Source organism: Hyla sarda, chromosome 11 (assembly GCF_029499605.1).
Source record: "Hyla sarda isolate aHylSar1 chromosome 11, aHylSar1.hap1, whole genome shotgun sequence".
NCBI classification, from domain to species: domain Eukaryota; kingdom Metazoa; phylum Chordata; class Amphibia; order Anura; family Hylidae; genus Hyla; species Hyla sarda.
The window spans coordinates 12,289,016-12,308,764 of NC_079199.1; the positions used below are offsets into that span (position 1 = coordinate 12,289,016).

Genomic DNA, 19,749 nt, shown 5'->3' on the forward strand with positions numbered 1-19,749 from the left:
GGCCACGCCCCCTCAATGCAAATCTATGGGAGGGGGCGTGACTGCCGTCACGCCCCCTCCCATAGACTTACATTGAGGGGGCGTGGCCGTGACAACACGAGCCTCCTCCCCGCATCGCCGCAAAGTTAGGATAAAATGTCTAGGGGCGGAGTACTTCTTTAAATTACACTGGTGTCTATAGATATATTTGCTATATGTAACAGGAGATATCCCGATGCCTATGGCAAATGGACAGCCTTGAAAAGGTTAATGCAGCTATCAACAGATAAATAGATGGAACATGGGCAACAGAAGGAGAGCAGATGTTAACATGTAGTAGAGCAGAGTTGAATTTGTGGATTAAAGGGGTACTCCCGTGGAAAACTTTTTTTTTTATTTTTTTTAAATGAACTGGTGCCAGAAAGTTAAACAGATTTGTAAATGACTTGTATTAAAAAATCTTAATCCTTCCAGTACTTTTTATTGGCTGTATACTACAGAAGAAATGCTTAACTTTTTGAATTTCTCTGATGTCACGACCACAGTGCTCTCTGCTGACCTCTGCTGTCCATTTTCGGAACTGTCCGGAGCAGGAGAAAATCCCCATAGCAAACATATGCTGCTCTGGACAGTTTCTAAAATGGACAGCAGAGGTCAGCAGAGAGCACTGTGGTCATGACATCAGAGAAATCCAAAACGAAAAGCATTTCTTCTGTATACAGCCCATAAAATGTATTGGAAGGGTTACGCTTTTATTTAAATAGAAGTAATTTACAAATCTGTTTAACTTTCTGGCACCAGTTGATTTAAAAAAAAAAATTGTTTTCCATGGGAGTACCCCTTTAAAGAGACACTGTCATTGTTAAAAACTTTTCATATATTGCAGGACTCATTATAATATGACATTTCACAATATACACCTGTTAAAAAAAAATATTTAATTTTCACCTGAAATTCAAGCTCAAAATAGCCACCACTAGGGGTCGCCTGTCTTTTAGCCAGACAGACTAGTCTAGATTTTACAGCATATTGGATACCGGCCGTAAAGCATACCAGTATCCAGTATAGGAGATTTCTATTGTGTATGCAAAACTACAGATAAAGGATGTGTGGACATGCTGGGAGCTGTAGTTTTACAACAGCTGGAGGCAACACTGCTCTAACACAGTTATTTACAAACATTGCAAACATTCAGTTGTTACTAAACTACAACTCCCAGCATGCTGAAATAGTCAAAGCTTTCTCGGACTCCTGAATGACAAAGAAGTTTATCAGACATTCAGGAGTCTGTGAAAGATGAATGACACACATAGTGACAGCTATGCTGATTTGCATCCAGCTTTACTAGGAGAAGATAAAACAGATAGAACATGTATTCATAAAAATGCTGTACTTTTATCTAAAAAATCCTTGCACTCATTTTATAAAGATCTATTCTTATACATTTTATCCTGTTATGAATTCACCATAATGTCTTCTGATTACTGCAGGCAAGCTCCAAGCATCTTCCTCTGTGTAACATGACACAGCATAAAACCAGAGAGGAAAGGGTTACAGAGTAGAGAGTACTGATTGGCTGACTGCCCAGGCTTGCTCCTGTGAGGGAGACAGACTGACACGCCCCCTCCAGCCTGCACAATGAAAAAGTAACTCACCAGCAGATAAATGCTTATATCTCTGGATATATAGGTCCGAGACACACAAAAATTATATGCACATGATCAGGATTGGGTCCTGAGTAACATATCACTTTTTGACAGGTACGCTTTAAGTGATTTTACATAGGACTGCAGTAAAGTCTTACGTGTTATCTCAACATTAGAGTTACATTACAAGTTCAGCTCCACTATATTGTTCAGAGAATATGGAGAGAAACAACAATTGGACAAATGTAGCAGAGGCAAAATGCTTGGTTAACAAGTTAACGATTAAAACTGAATTTTAAGACAAATTGAGCTTAAATACATTTTCAATCAATTCTGAAAATTTTAAAGGGGCAATCCAGCATGTACATGATCAGTTCTAAGGTACTGAAGCGACGTGCTACATCTTAGCATGGGAAGAACCCACGTCTACAGATCACATCCCAATATTATCATGTGGGCTATATATCATGGAAAACAAAAGCAAATCCTAGGTTATAATAATAAAAAAAAAAAAAAAAAAAAAAAAATAAGAAAAGGTACAAAAAATATATATATATCTTGCATGTGCAAGTTGCATCATGTGAGGTTTTTCCAAGGGTGGTATATGTAACACAAATCACATGTTGACCTAATATCTCATTAATTAGTTTTGTTAGGAGTTAAAAAATAAATTAATATATTTATTTATGTGTGTGTGTGTATATGTATGTATATATATATATATAAAATAATTATATTTTATTGCGCATTTATTTTTAATTAATCAATAACAATGTGAATATTAATAAGGGATTTTATATATTTATATTAAAATTATACATACATATATATATATAAATATATATATATATATATATGTGTGTGTGTGTGTGTAATTTAATTAATAGAAAAATCTTTAATAATAAGTGTATATAATTAAAATATAAACATATAAAATCCATTATTAACATTCACATTGTTATTGATTAATTAAAAATATATACGCAATAAAATATAATAAATATATATATATATATACATACATATACACACACACACATAAATAAATATATTTATTTATTTTTTAACTCTTAACAAATCTTATTAATAAGATCTTAGGTCAACATGTGACTTGTGTTACATATACCACCCTTGGAAAAACCTCACATGATGCAACTTGTACGTGAATTTAGTTGCGCAAGATACATTTTTTTTTTTGTACCTTTACAGTGTCATTTCTTTTCCCCACCCCAATAAAGTATCACAGGCAAAACCTCAAGTAACATGACACATACATATTACTTTGCAAAAGTAAAAACAAAACTGTGCAACTTTTTTTTTTTTTTAAATATTCCATCTTGCTGCAAAATTTGTCGGCATTTAACTCATCATGTGACAAAAAAAGAACTATATATAAAAGTATACAACAGCACAGCACTCCCGAAAAGTATGAAACAACAAATTAATTCATTCAGCCCATGACCCCCAGCTAGTTGTTTCATATTATTTGGGAGCGCTGCGCTGTTGTATACTTACCTAAAGTGATCCGTTATTGGGTTCAGATAGCCGGCAACCGCTTTCCTTGGTGGATTTAAAGGGGTACTCCCCTGGAAAACAGTTTTTTTTTTTTTTTTTTTTAATCAACTGGTGTCAGAAAGTTAAACAGATTTGTAAATTACTTCTATTTAAAAAATCTTAATCCTTCCAGTACTTATCAGCTGCTGTATGCTCCACAGGAAGTTCTTTTCTTTTTGAATTTCCTTTCTGTCTGACCACAGTGCTCTCTGCTGACACCTCTGTCCATTTTAGGAACTGTTCAGAGCAGCATATGTTTGCTATGGAGATTTGCTCCTACTCTGGACACTTCCTAAAATGAACAGAGGTGTCAGCAGAGAGCACTGTGGTCAGACAGAAAGGAAATTCAAAAAGAAAAGAACTTCCTGTGGAACATACAGCAGCTGATAAGTACTGGAAGGATTAAGATTTTTAAATAGAAGTAATTTACAAATCTGTTTAACTTTCTGGCACCAGTTGATTTAAAAAAATTTTTTTTTTTTTTTAGTAGTGTTGCTATACCTTCTGTTATATATACCTGGCTTGTCCATAATTCCCATTAGCTGACACAGATACATAATACTCAGTTAGTTTCAGCCCAGATTCCGGTTCTCTCTCTTATGGGCGCAGCCGTGAGAGGATACGTTTCCCAGGAACCTGTCTCTCTTATCGTATCATCGTCTTTCATCACGGAGAGAATGAGGCAATGTATGATATGAATGAAGCGGCGGTGACGCTGCTAAGTTCTGTGTAAGATTGCAAAAAACCTAAACCTACTCGTCTTTCTCGGAATTCCATCTGCTATAAAGTATTTGTCAATGGGTGTGAAAATGTCACCGCGCCGCCATCACCCCGCAGCACGCCTCCTCCTCCTCCTCCGAGGGGCCACGGTAATGTGATAGTAAGGACCAAGCCTCGGAGCCGGCTGTGAAGAGTCACCACCGCAGCGAACAGAAGCTCTGACCACGTGACCGCGACTCACAAGAGACTTTTTTATTTTTATTTTTTTTTTTATGCCTTTTGACATTTTTATAACTGAGGCAGCAATTTTGTTTTTACAATCTGACTCAGACATACAGTAGGGACATAGTAAAAATACATTCTGCACACAACCTGTGTGGGCAACCAGGAAAGGATTGCGAATATAAAAGACCATTTATACAGTGGTCCCTCAAGTTACAATATTAATAGGTTCCAGGACCACCATTGTATGTTGAAACCATTGTATGTTGAGACCAGAACTCTGTGATAACCTGGTAATTGGTTCTGAAGCCACCAAAAGGTCATCCAAAAATAGGAAAAAGTGAGGATTAAAGAAAAATAAGTAGATAACTAATACAGATAAAGCAAATCCTTACATATAAAAGTAAGAAAGATCTGCTGGGAGCTGTAAATCACTGTCTATGTCAGTGATTCCCAACCAGGGTGCCTCCAGCTGTTGCAAAACTACAACTCTCAGCATGCCCGGACAGCCTTTGGCTGTCCGGGCATGCTGAGAGTTGTAGTTTTGCAACAGCTGGAGGCACCCTGGTTGGAAAACGCTGGTCTATGTAGAGGACAGGAGCTTCTTCAGGGTCCTGTACAGTACACACAGTGTCCTAAAAAAGTAACATGGAGCCGCCCTTACCTGGTGTCCAAATGAGCAGCTAACCCAGGTACAGGTAAAGAGTACAGAACATGTAATACCTCCCTGTACTGTAGGGGGCGCTACCAGACACCAGTCAGTGCATGCACTTCAGTAATACAGGGGTTTTACCAGTGAATGCCCATTCTGGTTGGTCAGTTCTTCCAGCGATTGACACGTTTCACAGATCTGGACTGTTTGTAACATTCTATGTTTAGTCTGGTTTCAAGTTACAATGGTCCAGAAAAGACCATTGTATGTTGAAACTATTGTATGTTGAGGCCATTGTAAGTTGAGGGATCACTGTATCACATTTAAAAATAAAAAAAATGAAAAAGTAAAAAAAAGACAATTTTATAAACACAGTAATATAGTTAATAAGGTTGAAAAATAAACCAGAGTCCATCAAGTTCAACCTACATCCCTAATGAGTTGATCCAGAGGAGGCAAAAAACCCTCATACTAGAGGTAAAAATTCCTTCCCGACACCTAATATGGCGTCAGAATAAATCCCTGGATCAATGTTCTGTCCCTATAAATCTAGTAAACAGGGAAGTCTGTAGCAGTGAAGTCTGAGACGTAGGGGAAAAAATAAGTGTGACACTAATAATAAATTCGTAAACAATGTACAATAGTTTACACAAACATATATCGGAATATAAATGCCTAATATGTATTAATTTAAATGTTGCAAACAACAAAAAAAATCAATATTACCTGCCTATTCATCACAACAGTTTGACAATATTATCTACAAAAGAATAAGTGTAAAACAGACATTGTCTGAATGCAATATAAAAGCTACACCTATGAAAAGACACATTACATATTAAAAAGGTAAAGGATAAGGAATAAGATCTCTGACCGCAGTGGCCCCGCTGCCGGTAGGACCCCCATAATCTCTGCTGCGGCAACCCAGTCATCTGGTGCACGGAGCTCCATGCTAGATGAATATCAATGCAGCGCTGGAGGCACGTGAGGTCATGGCCACGCCCCCTCATGACGGCCGCCAAGCCCCCTCCCAGAGACTTGCATTGAGAAGGCGTGGCGTGACATCACAAGGGGCTTGGCTGTGACATTACGAGCCTCCGTTGCCGCAGCGAAGGCCTGGTTCTGCAGCGAGATCGCGGGGGTGTCCCCTTTGGATAGGGGATAAGGTGTCTAGGGGTGGAGTACTCCTTTAAAGTCATAACCCCACATCCACCAGGATAGGATGTCAACGAAGAAGAAGGAAAAAGAAATATCAGAGTAGATTGTGATAGACAGGTAATATATACAGTGGGGATCAAAAGTTTGGGCACCCAGGTAAAAATTTGTATTAATGTGCATAAAGAAGCCAAGGAAAGATGGAAAAATCTCCAAAAGGCATCAAATTACAGATTAGACATTCTTATAATATGTCAACAAAAGTTAGATTTTATTTCCATCATTTACACTTTCAAAATAACAGAAAAAGAAAAATGTCGTCTGCAAAAGTTTGGGCACCCTGCGGAGTTAATATCTTGTACTGCCCCCTTTGGTAAGTATCACAGCTTGTAAACACTATTTGTATCCAGCCAACAGTCTTTCAATTCTTGTTTGAGGTATCTTTGCCCATTCTTCCTTACAAAAGTCTTCCAGTTCTTTGAGATTTCTGGGCTGTCTGTCACTGCTCTTTTAAGGTCTATTCATAGATTTTCAATTATGTTGAGGTCAGAAGATTGTGAAGGCCATGGCAGAACCTTCTGTCTACGCTTCCTGATGTAATCCCCTGTGGATTTCGAGGTGTGTCTAGGATCATTATCCATTTGTAGAAGTCATCCTCTCTTTAACTTCAGCTTTTTCATACATGGCATCAAGTTAGCATCCAAAATTTGCTGAAATTTTATTGAATCCATTTTTCCTTCTACTCGTGAGATGTTCCCGATGCCGCTGGCTGCAATACAACCCCAAAGCATGATTAATCCACCCCCATGCTTAACAGTTAGACAGAGGTTCTTTTCATTAAATTCTGTTCCCCTTCTTCTCCAAACGTACCTTTGCTCATTCCGGCCAAAAAGTTTCATTTTAACCTCATTGGTCCACAGAACTTGTTTCCAAAATGCATCAGGCTTGTCTATATGTTCATTTGCAAAGTTCAAATGCTGATTTTTGTGGTGAGGACATAGAAGAGGTTTTCTTCTGATGACTCTTCCATGAAACCATATATTTGTACAAGTATCTCTTTATAGTGGAATAGTGTACCACAACTCCAGTGTCTGCCAGATCTTTCTGGAGGGATTGTGCAGTCAAACGTGGGTTTTTAATTGTTTTTCTCACAATCCTGCGAGCTGTTCTGTCTGATATTTTTCTTGGTCTTCCAGATCTTGCTTTAACTTGCACTGTTCCTGATGACTGCCATTTCTTAACTACATTCCGAACAGAGGATATTGATATCTGAAAACGTTTTGCTATCTTCTTATAGCCTTCTCCAGCTTTGTGAGCGTCAACTATTTTCAGTTTCAGATTTCAAGACAACTGCTTAGAAGAACCCATGGTACTGATTGTTGGGGCAAGGTCAGATGAGTCTGGGCATTTAAAACCTTTGAGATTGACATCACCTGGTCTTCCCAGATGATGATTGAGAACAATCCATGACACTGGCAGGTCTCAGCTTTGCAAAGGGGGCAGTGCATGCTATAAATTCTGCAGGGTGCCCAAACTATTGCAGAAGCCTTTTTTTTGTTTTTTGTTATTTTGAAAGTGTAAATGATGGAAATAAAATTTAACTTTTGTTGACATATTATAAGAATGTCTAATCTGTAATTTGATGCCTTTTGGAGATTTTTCCATCTTTCCTTGGCTTCTTTATGCACATTAATACACATTTTTTACCTGGGGTGCCCAAACTTTTGATCCCCACTGTAGATATAACATAGATATATAGGTGATAGATATGAGATGGATAGATATGAGAGAGATAGATATGAGATAGATAAATAGATAAGAGATATATAGATAGAACATTTGCCAATAGTCCTGATTTTGGCAGAACAATCCAGCATGCCTACAAAAGAGGCAAAGTGTATGTAAACCCAAAATTAGCCATTTTTGGGGCATTGCCAGCTATGTGCCATCAATGCATATACAAACAACACACAGAGGGCAGTCATGTGCCGCTCTCCTTTGCTGTGGGGTGTAAAGACATAGAATGCCCTCCTCAGGGTTCTGTGCTGTGAGCCGCCCCCATCTGAACCGTATGCCCGATCCATGAACGGTAAAAGCGATCAGATATTCAACAGGTCCAATGAGGAGAAGATGGATGCTTCTTTTAGCATTTACCCATAGACCAAAACTTTACCAGTAACTGCGCCGAGAGATGCGTTTATCTCCTCTCCATTGGACTTGTTCCACATCTGACAGATATGGGTCTTCGTTGACCCAAATTGGGCATTTTAAGCTTTGGCCAGTATGAGATAGAGGGATAGAAATTGAAAAACAAGGAATACCAGAAAATGTGCGTACCATAGAGTCGGACCATGCGGTTGCTATGGGGCCCTTGGAGAGAGGGGGCCCTGTTCTGGTTTGTCCCATCCCTGTGCAGAACTCTTCTTTCCAGGGAACTTGAAAATCATATAGAATCACATATCTAGACCAGTGTCTCCCAACTAGGGTGCCTCCAGTTGTTGCAAAACCCCAACTCCCAGCATGCCCAGACAGCCAAAGGCTGTCCGGGCATGCTGGGTGTTGGAGTTTTGCAACAGCTGGAGGCACCCTGGTTGGGATACAATGGTGGAGATCCTATGAGCTTAACACAACAGCAGCACAAATCTCTCTCCCTCCAAGCTGCTAGTATTAACCTACAGTGATACACTGAAACAAACCTACAACTGCGAGCAAGGACAGGCACAATAATGTTCTCAATCACTGATGGAAATCAATTAATGTGGACCAAAAAAAAAAACCTATCTGTCCTTTTCTATGTTCTCACGGTGGAAATGCTCGTCATTGCAAAACAACGAAACAATAAAGTCTGACGGGGAAATTCAAAAGTAAAACAAACATTTACATGAATGGCAACGCATGGTAAACCCCAAACAGGACTCATTTCAGGAAGGCACAGAGCAAAAACACCGAGCAATACCTGGAGGGAAGGAACATAAAAACCAGCAAACACGTGCGAACATGTCCATAGAGTGTGACTATATAAACTGGTTGGGGCCTATAGAGAAAAGACTGATAGTATATAGAAATTATCACTAAAATACTGTGGGTGACGGTCCTCCAGAGCATGTAAAATAATAAAACTACTATAATACTGCCACCTATGTACAATAATAAAACTACTATAATACTGCCTCCTATATACAAGAATATGACTACTATAATACTGGACTGGTAGCCCAGTCAGAGAAGGCGCCGGCCGGCGCGAAACTAGTCCGTTTGGCTTCTTCTCCCCTCCACATCCTCCACCTGATGGAATTGTATTTTACATTCTGAATAAATCAACGATCCACAAGCTATTACAGTGGGCGAGTGTGGTCTTTACATTTTATAACTTATATACACTTTACACTTATATTCTTGTATATAGGAGCAGTATTATAGTAGTTATATTCTTGTATATAGGAGCAGTATTATAGTAGTTATATAACTACTATAATACTGCTCCTATATACAAGAATATAAGTACTATAATACTGCCTCCTATATACAAGAAGATAACTACTATAATGCTTCCTCCTATATACAAGAATATAACTACTATAATACTGCCTCCTATATACAAGAATATAACTACTATAATACTGCTCCTATGTACAAGAATATAACTACTATAATACTGCTCCTATGTACAAGAATATAACCACTATAATACTGCTCCTATGTACAAGAATATAACTACTATAATACTGCTCCTATATACAAGAATATAACTACTATAATACTGCTCCTATATACAAGAATATAACTACTATAATACTGCTCCTATATACAAGAATATCACTACTATAATACTGCTCCTATATACAAGAATATCACTACTATAATACTGCTTCCTATATACTAGAATATAACTACTATAATACTGCTCCTATATACAAGAATATAACTACTATAATACTGCCTACTATATACAAGAATATAACTACTATAATACTGCCACCTATATACAAGAATATAACTACTATAATACTGCCTCCTATATACAAGAATATAACTACTATAATACTGCACCTATATACAAGAATATAACAACTATAATACTGCTCCTATATACAAGAATATAACTAGTATAATACTGTTCCTGTGTACAAGAATATAACTACTATAATACTGCTCCTATATATAAGAATATAACCACTATAATACTGCTCCTATATACAAGAATATAACCACTATCATACTGCCTCCTATATACAAGAATATAACTACTATAATACTGCCACCTATGTACAATAATAAAACTACTATAATACTGCCACATATACAATAATAAAACAACTATAATACTGTCACCTATGTACAAAACAAAATACTCTAATATTGCCACCTATGTAAAATAATAAAACTACTATAATACTGCTCCTATATACAAGAATATAACTACTATAATACTGCTCCTATATACAAGAATATAACTACTATATTACTGCTCCTATATACAAGAATATAACTACTATAATACTGCTCCTATATACAAGAATATAACTACAATACTGCTCCTATATACAAGAATATAACTTCTATAATACTGCTATGTACAATAATATAACTACTATAATACTGCTCCTATATACAAGAATATAACTACTATAATACTGCTCCTATATACAAGAATATAACTACTATAATACTGCTCCTATGTACAAGAATATAACTACTATAATACTGCTCCTATATACAAGAATATAACTACTATAATACTGCTCCTATATACAAGAATATAACTACTATAATACTGCTCCTATATACAATATAACTACTATAATACTGCTCCTATATACAAGAATATAACTACTATAATACTGCTCCTATATACAAGAATATAACTACTATAATACTGCTCCTATATACAAGAATATAACTAATATAATACTGCTCCTATATACAAGAATATAACTACTATAATACTGCTCCTATATACAAGAATATAACTACTATAATACTGCTCCTATATACAGGAATATAACTACTATAATACTGCTCCTATATACAAGAATATAACTACTATAATACTGCCTCCTATATACAAGAATATAACTACTATAATACTGCTCCTATGTACAAGAATATAACTACTATAATACTGCTCCTATGTACAAGAATATAACTACTATAATACTGCTCCTATGTACAAGAATATAACCACTATAATACTGCTCCTATATACAAGAATATAACTACTATAATACTGCTCCTATATACAAGAATATCACTACTATAATACTGCTTCCTATATACAAGAATATAACTACTATAATACTGCCTCCTATATACAAGAATATAACTATTATAATACTGCTCCTATATACAAGAATATAACTACAATAATACTGCTCCTATATACAAGAATATAACTACTATAATACTGCCTCCTATATACAAGAATATAACTACTATAATACTGCTCCTATATACAAGAATATAACTACTATAATACTGCCTCCTATATACAAGAATATAACTACTATAATACTGTCCACTATATACACAAATATAACTACTATAATATTGTTCCATATAAAGTAGCTATATATAGCTATTAACCTTTTTTGTATCTTTTGTTTTAGGTAAAACTTCTTCCATGTCTATCATTCTTTTTCCACTTTCACATTACATAATATTCAAAGAGAGAACATAACATATCAAAGTAATGTCACATTACCCGCCCCCTCTGGAATGAATTACTGTTTCCATTACGGTTCCACTGGATGCTCTTTTACTGACCCTTATATCCTGCTGTCTCTGCTGAGCATCTGTACTAAAAAAGAACCCCACTATACAAAGGTAAAGCAGCTCTAGATACAGGATATAACTCAGGATCAGTACAGGATAAGTAATGTAATGTATGTACACAGTGACCTCACCAGCAGAATAGTGAGTACAGCTCTGGAGTATAATACAGGATATAACTCAGGATCAGTACAGGACAAGTAAAGTATGTACACAGTGACCTCACCAGCAGAATAGTGAGTACAGCTCTGGAGTATAATACAGGATATAACTCAGGATCAGTACAGGATAAGTAATGTAATGTATGAACACAGTGACCTCACCAGCAGAATAGTGAGTACAGCTCTGGAGTATAATACAGGATATAACTCAGGATCAGTACAGGATAAGTAATGTAATGTATATACACAGTGACCTCACCAGCAGAATAGTGAGTACAGCTCTGGAGTATAATACAGGATATAACTCAGGATCAGTACAGGATAAGTAATGTAATGTATGTACACAGTGACCCCACCAGCAGAATAGTGAGTACAGCTCAGGAGTATAATACAGGATATAACTCAGGATCAGTACAGGATAAGTAATGTAATGTATATACACAGTGACCTCACCAGCAGAATAGTGAGTACAGCTCTGGAGTATAATACAGGATATAACTCAGGATCAGTACAGGATAAGTAATGTAATGTATATACACAGTGACCTCACCAGCAGAATAGTGAGTACAGCTCTGGAGTATATTACAGGATGTATTATAATGTATGTACAGAACAATTAGTCTTGCACAGTCATTCTTTGTATAAATTCTAAACAAGTTCAGTAACATATCCAGCAGAACTATGTTCTCTGTGCAGAGATCAGGAGACGAGCCGCCTCTCATGTTCAGTGAGGGGAATCCCATGTTCTGGACGCTGGTTTACTGTGAGCAAATTCTCAAGGTTCATGGCAGTATAGAGCTCTGATAACTTTCCTGTAAGCACGAAAAGTAAAAGAACAAACAAAAAAACAACCCAAGTGTCTAGATGCACCCAATGCTGCTGTGAAAATGTTAACATACACAAAAAATATAAAGGGGTACTCCAGCAAGAAACATTTATCATGTCTTTGGTAACATCCATAGAGTTAGCATGGAGCGGCACATTATGGTTCGCGCATCATGCTCCACAATTTCCTCCATTTCCAACCAAAGCTGCTGTCAATCTGGTTGGAATCAGTCGTTTCATCCCCGCCCAGTTGTCAGGCAGGTTTTGTCTTGTGATCACCCACCAGGCCCTGTGTTTCCTACATAACCACTATATGAATGTTTACCCTTTATGACAGGCTGGGCTTTGTAGTTTATCTACTTAGAACAACACATGATCTTATAGTTACTTTATGACATTTTTCAGGACACTAGAAATTGTGAGAACTTATACGAGGAAACTAAGGGCATTCTACAAATCAGAATGTTGTAAATAGTTATACACAAACACAGGGATTATACACAAACACAGGGATTATACACAAACACAGGGATGTAGCAGAGCAGAGGTTACCACATGGCGCATTTCACTGGAATAGTGCTGAGTTCTGTGTTTTTCTCCTCCTGCTGTAGTGGGAGCGGTACGACCTACAGGGGAATCCTACATCCAAGGGGGGAGAGGGACTACCTACAGGGGAATCCTACATCCAAGGGGGGTGAGGGACTACCTACAGGGGAATCCTACATCCAAGGGGGGAGGGGGGGGGGAGCGGTACTACCTACAGGGGAATCCTACATCCAAGGGGGGAGGAGGAGGGGGGAGCAGTACTACCTACAGGGGAATCCTACATCCAAGGGGGGGAGGGGGGAGCGGTTACTACCTACAGGGGAATCCTACATCCAAGGGGGGAGGGGGGAGAGGGACTACCTACAGGGGAATCCTACATCCAAGGGGGGAGGGGGGGGGAGCAGTACTACCTACAGGGGAATCCTACATCCAAGGGGGGAGAGGGACTACCTACAGGGGAATCCTACATCCAAGGGGGGAGGTGGGGGAGCGGTACTACCTACAGGGGAATCCTACATCCAAGGGGGGAGAGGGGACTACCTACAGGGGAATCCTACATCCAAGGGGGGGAGGGGGGGGGGAGCGGTACTACCTACAGGGGAATCCTACATCCAAGGGGGGGAGGGGGGGGAGCGGTACTACCTACAGGGAATCCTACATCCAAGGGGGGGGGGAGGGGGGGAGCGGTACTACCTACAGGGGAATCCTACATCCAAGGGGGGAGCGGTACTACCTACAGGGGAAGCCTACATCCAAGGGGGGAGGGGGGGGAGCGGTACTACCTACAGGGGAATCCTACATCCAAGGGGAGAGAGGTACTACCTACAGGGGAATCCTACATCCAAGGGGAGAGAGGTACTACCATCAGGGGAATCCTACATCCAAGGGGGGGGGGGGGAGGGGGGGGAGCGGTACTACCTACAGGGGAATCCTACATCCAAGGGGGGAGCGGTACTACCTACAGGGGAATCCTACATCCAAGGGGGGAGGGGGGGGAGCGGTACTACCTACAGGGGAATCCTACATCCAAGGGGGGAGAGGGACTACCTACAGGGGAATCCTACATCCAAGGGGGGGAGGGGGGGGAGCGGTACTACCTACAGGGGAATCCTACATCCAAGGGGGGGAGGGGGGGGGAGCGGTACTACCTACAGGGAATCCTACATCCAAGGGGGGGGGGAGGGGGGGAGCGGTACTACCTACAGGGGAATCCTACATCCAAGGGGGGAGCGGTACTACCTACAGGGGAAGCCTACATCCAAGGGGGGAGGGGGGGAGCGGTACTACCTACAGGGGAATCCTACATCCAAGGGGAGAGAGGTACTACCTACAGGGGAATCCTACATCCAAGGGGAGAGAGGTACTACCATCAGGGGAATCCTACATCCAAGGGGGGAGCGGTACTACCTACAGGGGAATCCTACATCCAAGGGGAGAGAGGTACTACCTACAGAGGAATCCTACATCCAAGGGGGGGAGCAGTACTACCTACAGGGGAATCCTACATCCAAGGGGGGAGCGGTACTACCATCAGGGGAATCCTACATCCAAGGGGGGAGAGGGACTACCTACAGGGGAATCCTACATCCAAGGGGGGAGCGGTACTACCTACAGGGATATCCTACATCCAAGGGGGGAGAGGTACTACCTACAGGGGAATACTACATTCAAGGGGGGAGCGGTACTACCTACAGGGGAATACTACATCCAAGGGGGGGAGCGGTACTACCTACAGGGGAATACTACATCCAAGGGGGGGAGCGGTACTACCTACAGGGGAATACTACATCCAAGGGGGGAGCGGTACTACCTACAGGGGAATACTACATCCAAGGGGGGGAGCGGTACTACCTACAGGGGAATCCTACATCCAAGGGGGGGAGTGGTACTACCTACAGGGGAATACTACATCCAAGGGGGGAGCGGTACTACCTACAGGGGAATACTACATCCAAGGGGGGAGCAGTACTACCTATAGAGGAATACTACATCCAAGGGGGGAGCGGTACTACCTACAGGGGAATACTAGATCCAAGGGGGGAGCGGTACTACCTACAGGGGAATACTATATCCAAGGGGAGGGAGCATTACTTGCTATAGGAGAATCCTACATCCAATGGGGGAGCTTTACTACCTACAGAGGAATCCAACATTTGGCGGGGGCAAGCTGCATATAAGGCTGGAGGCAATGTCTATGTGCCTCACAGTTAAAATTTTACTGGAAGAGCTATATATATAAAAAAAATATATAAAGTTGTGAAACACTGTTCTATTCTGAACAGATGCCAAATGCAGATGTGAATTTAGCCTAATTTTGTGGCCCCTACTTGTACCCAGGGAAGATAATTTTCTTAGATAATAAACTAGAGACATGAATCCTTCTGCCGGTGCCAGATACAAAGAAGGGTAAAAAAATAGGTTAAAAGCCGTCGTCCTCCTCAGACACTAATTTCGCACTCGCCTTTAATTGAGAGCGGCATTCGAGGGCGTCCTCATGGAAATCTATCGCTCTTTAACACATTGAAAACGGATATAATGAGTTTTAAGGCTCGAGGTGAGAAGAGAGGGGGAAAAAAATATATATATTAAGAATTATAATTTAAAAAAAGAAATATATATATTTATAAAACTCAATTTGTGTGTATGTATGTGTATGTATGTGTGTATGTATGTATATGTATATATGTGTGTGTGTATGTATGTATATGTGTGTGTGTATTTATATGTATGTATGTATGTGTGTATGTATATGTATATATGTGTGTGTGTATGTATGTATATGTGTGTGTGTATGTATATGTGTGTGTGTATGTATGTGTGTATGTATGTATATGTATGTATGTGTGTGTATGTATGTATATGTGTGTGTGTGTGTGTATGTATGTATATGTGTGTGTGTATGTATGTATATGTGTGTGTGTATGTATGTATATGTGTGTGTGTATGTATGTGTGTATGTATGTATATGTATGTATATGTGTGTGTGTGTATGTATGTATATGTGTGTGTGTATGTATGTATATGTGTGTGTGTATGTATATGTGTGTGTGTATGTATGTGTGTATGTATGTATATGTATGTATGTGTGTGTGTGTGTGTGTATGTATGTATATGTGTGTGTGTATGTATGTATATGTGTGTGTGTATGTATATGTGTGTGTATGTATATGTGTGTGTGTATGTATGTGTGTATGTATGTATATGTATGTATATGTGTGTGTGTGTATGTATGTGTTTATATATGTGTGTGTATGTGTGTGTGTGTGTGTGTATGTATGTGTATGTGTGTATATGTATGTGTGTATATATGTGTATGTGTGTATGTTCCAGCATCACGTCCAAACGGCTAAAGATATTAACATGAAACTTGGCCACATGTTACTTATATGTCATCAACAAACATAGGATAGGGGATTTAACCCTTACTCACCCCCATTTGCCAGGGGTGGGGTTTATGTATAAAGTCCCATACAGGTCTTTGGGAAATATAGGTTACTGCATAACTTCCAAACGGCTGGAGATATTTTGATAATACTTGGTCACATGTTACTGATAAGTCCACTTAAAATATAGGATAGTTAATTTAACCCTTAACTACCCCCATTTGTGAGGGTCGGGGTTTTTGTTTAAAGTCCCATGCAAATCAATCGGAAATGTATGTTCCCACATAACTTCCGTACGGCTGGAGATATTTCAATACCTGGTGCACATATTACTCATATGTAAAATAAAAATATATGATAGTTAAATTAACCCTTACCTACACCCTTATATAAAAGATGGGATATGCAAGTATATGGGACTTCCAGTACCTTACTCCACAAGCTTCACTCTGCATCTCCTGGTGAATGTGCAATCTGGGTTGCAAGCCACACCCCATCTCACAAAGACACGCCCACATTTTAAGCCCCAACCCTTTTATTATCTACCCTTTTTGTGCATCGGTCTAGCTTGCACATCACGCCCAGTCCCACAAAGCCGGTCGGGATTGGAGGTCGAGATAGGAGGACAGGATAGGTCAGGATATGAGGTTGAGATTTGATGACGGGATATGAGGTTGGCATACGAGGACGGGATATGCTGTTGGGATATGACAACAATATAGGAGGACGGGATATGAAGTCAAAAACTTCCCCCTCTGTTGATTTTCCTCCCCAACAAGGATTAGGAAGGAAAAACCGGGCAACGCCGGGTACTCAGCTAGTATATATTTTAAGGCCCTGCTTCACAAAGCATGCTGGGAGTTCTAGTTTTGTAACAGCTGGAGGTCCACAGTTTGAAGACCACTGCTATACAGGGACACGGGCCCTATGACAACCCAAATTTCTGGTCTGTACTGGGATATAAGGTCACTCGGAATTCCCCATGTGAACCGATTACATGGAGTAATAAAGGTCACACTAAAACAAAAATACCATAAAAAGCAGAGACAATGAAAGAACCTGATTACAGCCACATAAAATACTTCTCCACCAATTGTAGTGAATTCCTTGGAGGAGTCAACCGGCTGAGTCTATTCCAAGAATGTTCAAATCAGAGTCAATGCACTGCTACTGAGTAACATACTGTATTATATTCCAGAGCTGCACTTACTATTCTGCTGGTGAGGTCACTGTGTACATACATAATTACTGATCCTGTACTGATCCTGAGTTATATCCTGTATTATACTCCAGAGCTGCACTCACTATTCTGCTGGTGAGGTCACTGTGTACATACATTACATTACTTATCCTGTACTGATCCTGAGTTATATCCTGTATTATACTCCAGAGCTGTAATCACTATTCTGCTGGTGGGGTCACTGTGTACATACATTACATTACTTATCCTGTACTGATCCTGAGTTATATCCTGTATTATACCCCAGAGCTGTACTCACTATTCTGCTGGTGAGGTCACTGTACATACATTACATTACTTATCCTGTACTGATCCTGAGTTATATCCTGTATTATTCTCCAGAGCTGTACTCACTATTCTGCTGGTGAGGTCACTGTACATACATTACTTATCCTGTACTGATCCTGAGTTATATCCTGTATTATACTCCAGAGCTGTACTCACTATTCTGCTGGTGAGATCACTGTGTACATACATTACATTACTTATCCTGTACTGATCCTGAGTTATATCCTGTATTATACTCCAGAGCTGTACTCACTATTCTGCTGGTGAGGTCACTGTGTACATACATTACATTATTTATCCTGTACTGATCCAGAGTTATATCCTGTATTATACTCCAGAGCTGCACTTACTATTCTGCTGCTGTTCTAAATCACTGACAGCATTTAGAGATACTGACATGGGCGAGTAGTTGAAATAGCTGAGATAGACACATACAGACATATATATGAGATAGATAGATAAGAGATAGATAGATAAGAGATAGATAGATAAGAGATAGATAGATAAGAGATAGATAGATAAGAGATAGATAGATAAGAGATAGATAGATAAGAGATAGATAGATAAGAGATAGATAGATAAGAGATAGATAGATAAGAGATAGATAGATAAGAGATAGATAGATATGAGATAGATAGATATGAGATAGATAGATAAGAGATAGATATGAGATAGATAGATATGAGATAGATAGATAGATATGAGATAGATAGATAGATATGAGATAGATAGATATGAGATAGATAGATAGATATGAGATAGATAGATATGAGATAGATAGATATGAGATAGATAGATATGAGATAGATAGATATGAGATAGATAGATATGAGATAGATAGATGATACTCAGGCACCATGCAACACCCATTACTTCCTCCTACTCACCACATACAGAATATAGTAACCATTATTTCGGTCCCCGTGCTCCCCATCCTCTGTCCACCATGCCCCCCTCCATCTCCATCCAGGAGAGAAGCCTTTTTGCTGTCAGTCCTCCCCGGCCTCCATGCGCCCTGCACTGTGCTGCACTGCCGTCCTCTTCCTCACCCAGCTGTGTTACTATATGTCATGTCTAGGGGATTACCTGTACGGAAGATTGCAGACTCTTTTCTTCTCGGTCCATATAAGACACAACTTCCTCTGCGGAAAGTTTTTAAGAGTTTAATGTGTAATAATAAATGACTAAAGCGATTTTTTTTTCTGTATCAAACTGAAAGTGAAATCCTTCATTTCTTTTCAAATTTGCAAAATAATAAACCTATTTACAGTGAGGGATTGGCCCAGTAGCCCCCTACTTGGAGAGCAGCCAGGAGCAGTCACACTGTGTGACCAGCAGAGGACGCTATACTCTGGGAATTATATCAAAATAGCAGTATTTCCCAACCAGTGTGCCTCCAGCTGTTGCAAAACTACAACTCCCAACATGCCCGGACAGCCAACGGCTGTCCGGGCATGCTGGGAGTTGTAGTTTTTCAATAGTCGAAAGCAAACTGGATGGAAAACAGCAATATAAAGCCTTTGCAATGCAAATATAGCAGATCTGATGCTGGCTAGAAAGGCAGAATCCCGCTTGCTCTGGGACACGCTTCCTCCTACTCGACAACTTT

General features: G+C 39.5%; 1 protein-coding gene across 5 annotated transcripts in view; it reads right to left on the bottom strand.

The window, feature by feature from the left end:
- Positions 1-19,749, bottom strand: part of TRAF3 (TNF receptor associated factor 3) — a 128,181-nt gene that overhangs the window by 35,062 nt on the left and 73,370 nt on the right. Inside the window, exon 1 of one of the 5 annotated variants that reach the window (XM_056545486.1) lies at positions 19,028-19,143. The exons of the other annotated variants lie outside the window; for them this stretch is intronic. The gene's annotated coding sequence lies outside the window, so the exon portion shown is untranslated. Of the gene's footprint in view, positions 1-19,027; positions 19,144-19,749 lie in introns of those variants that run through there. 5 annotated transcript variants of the gene reach the window in all.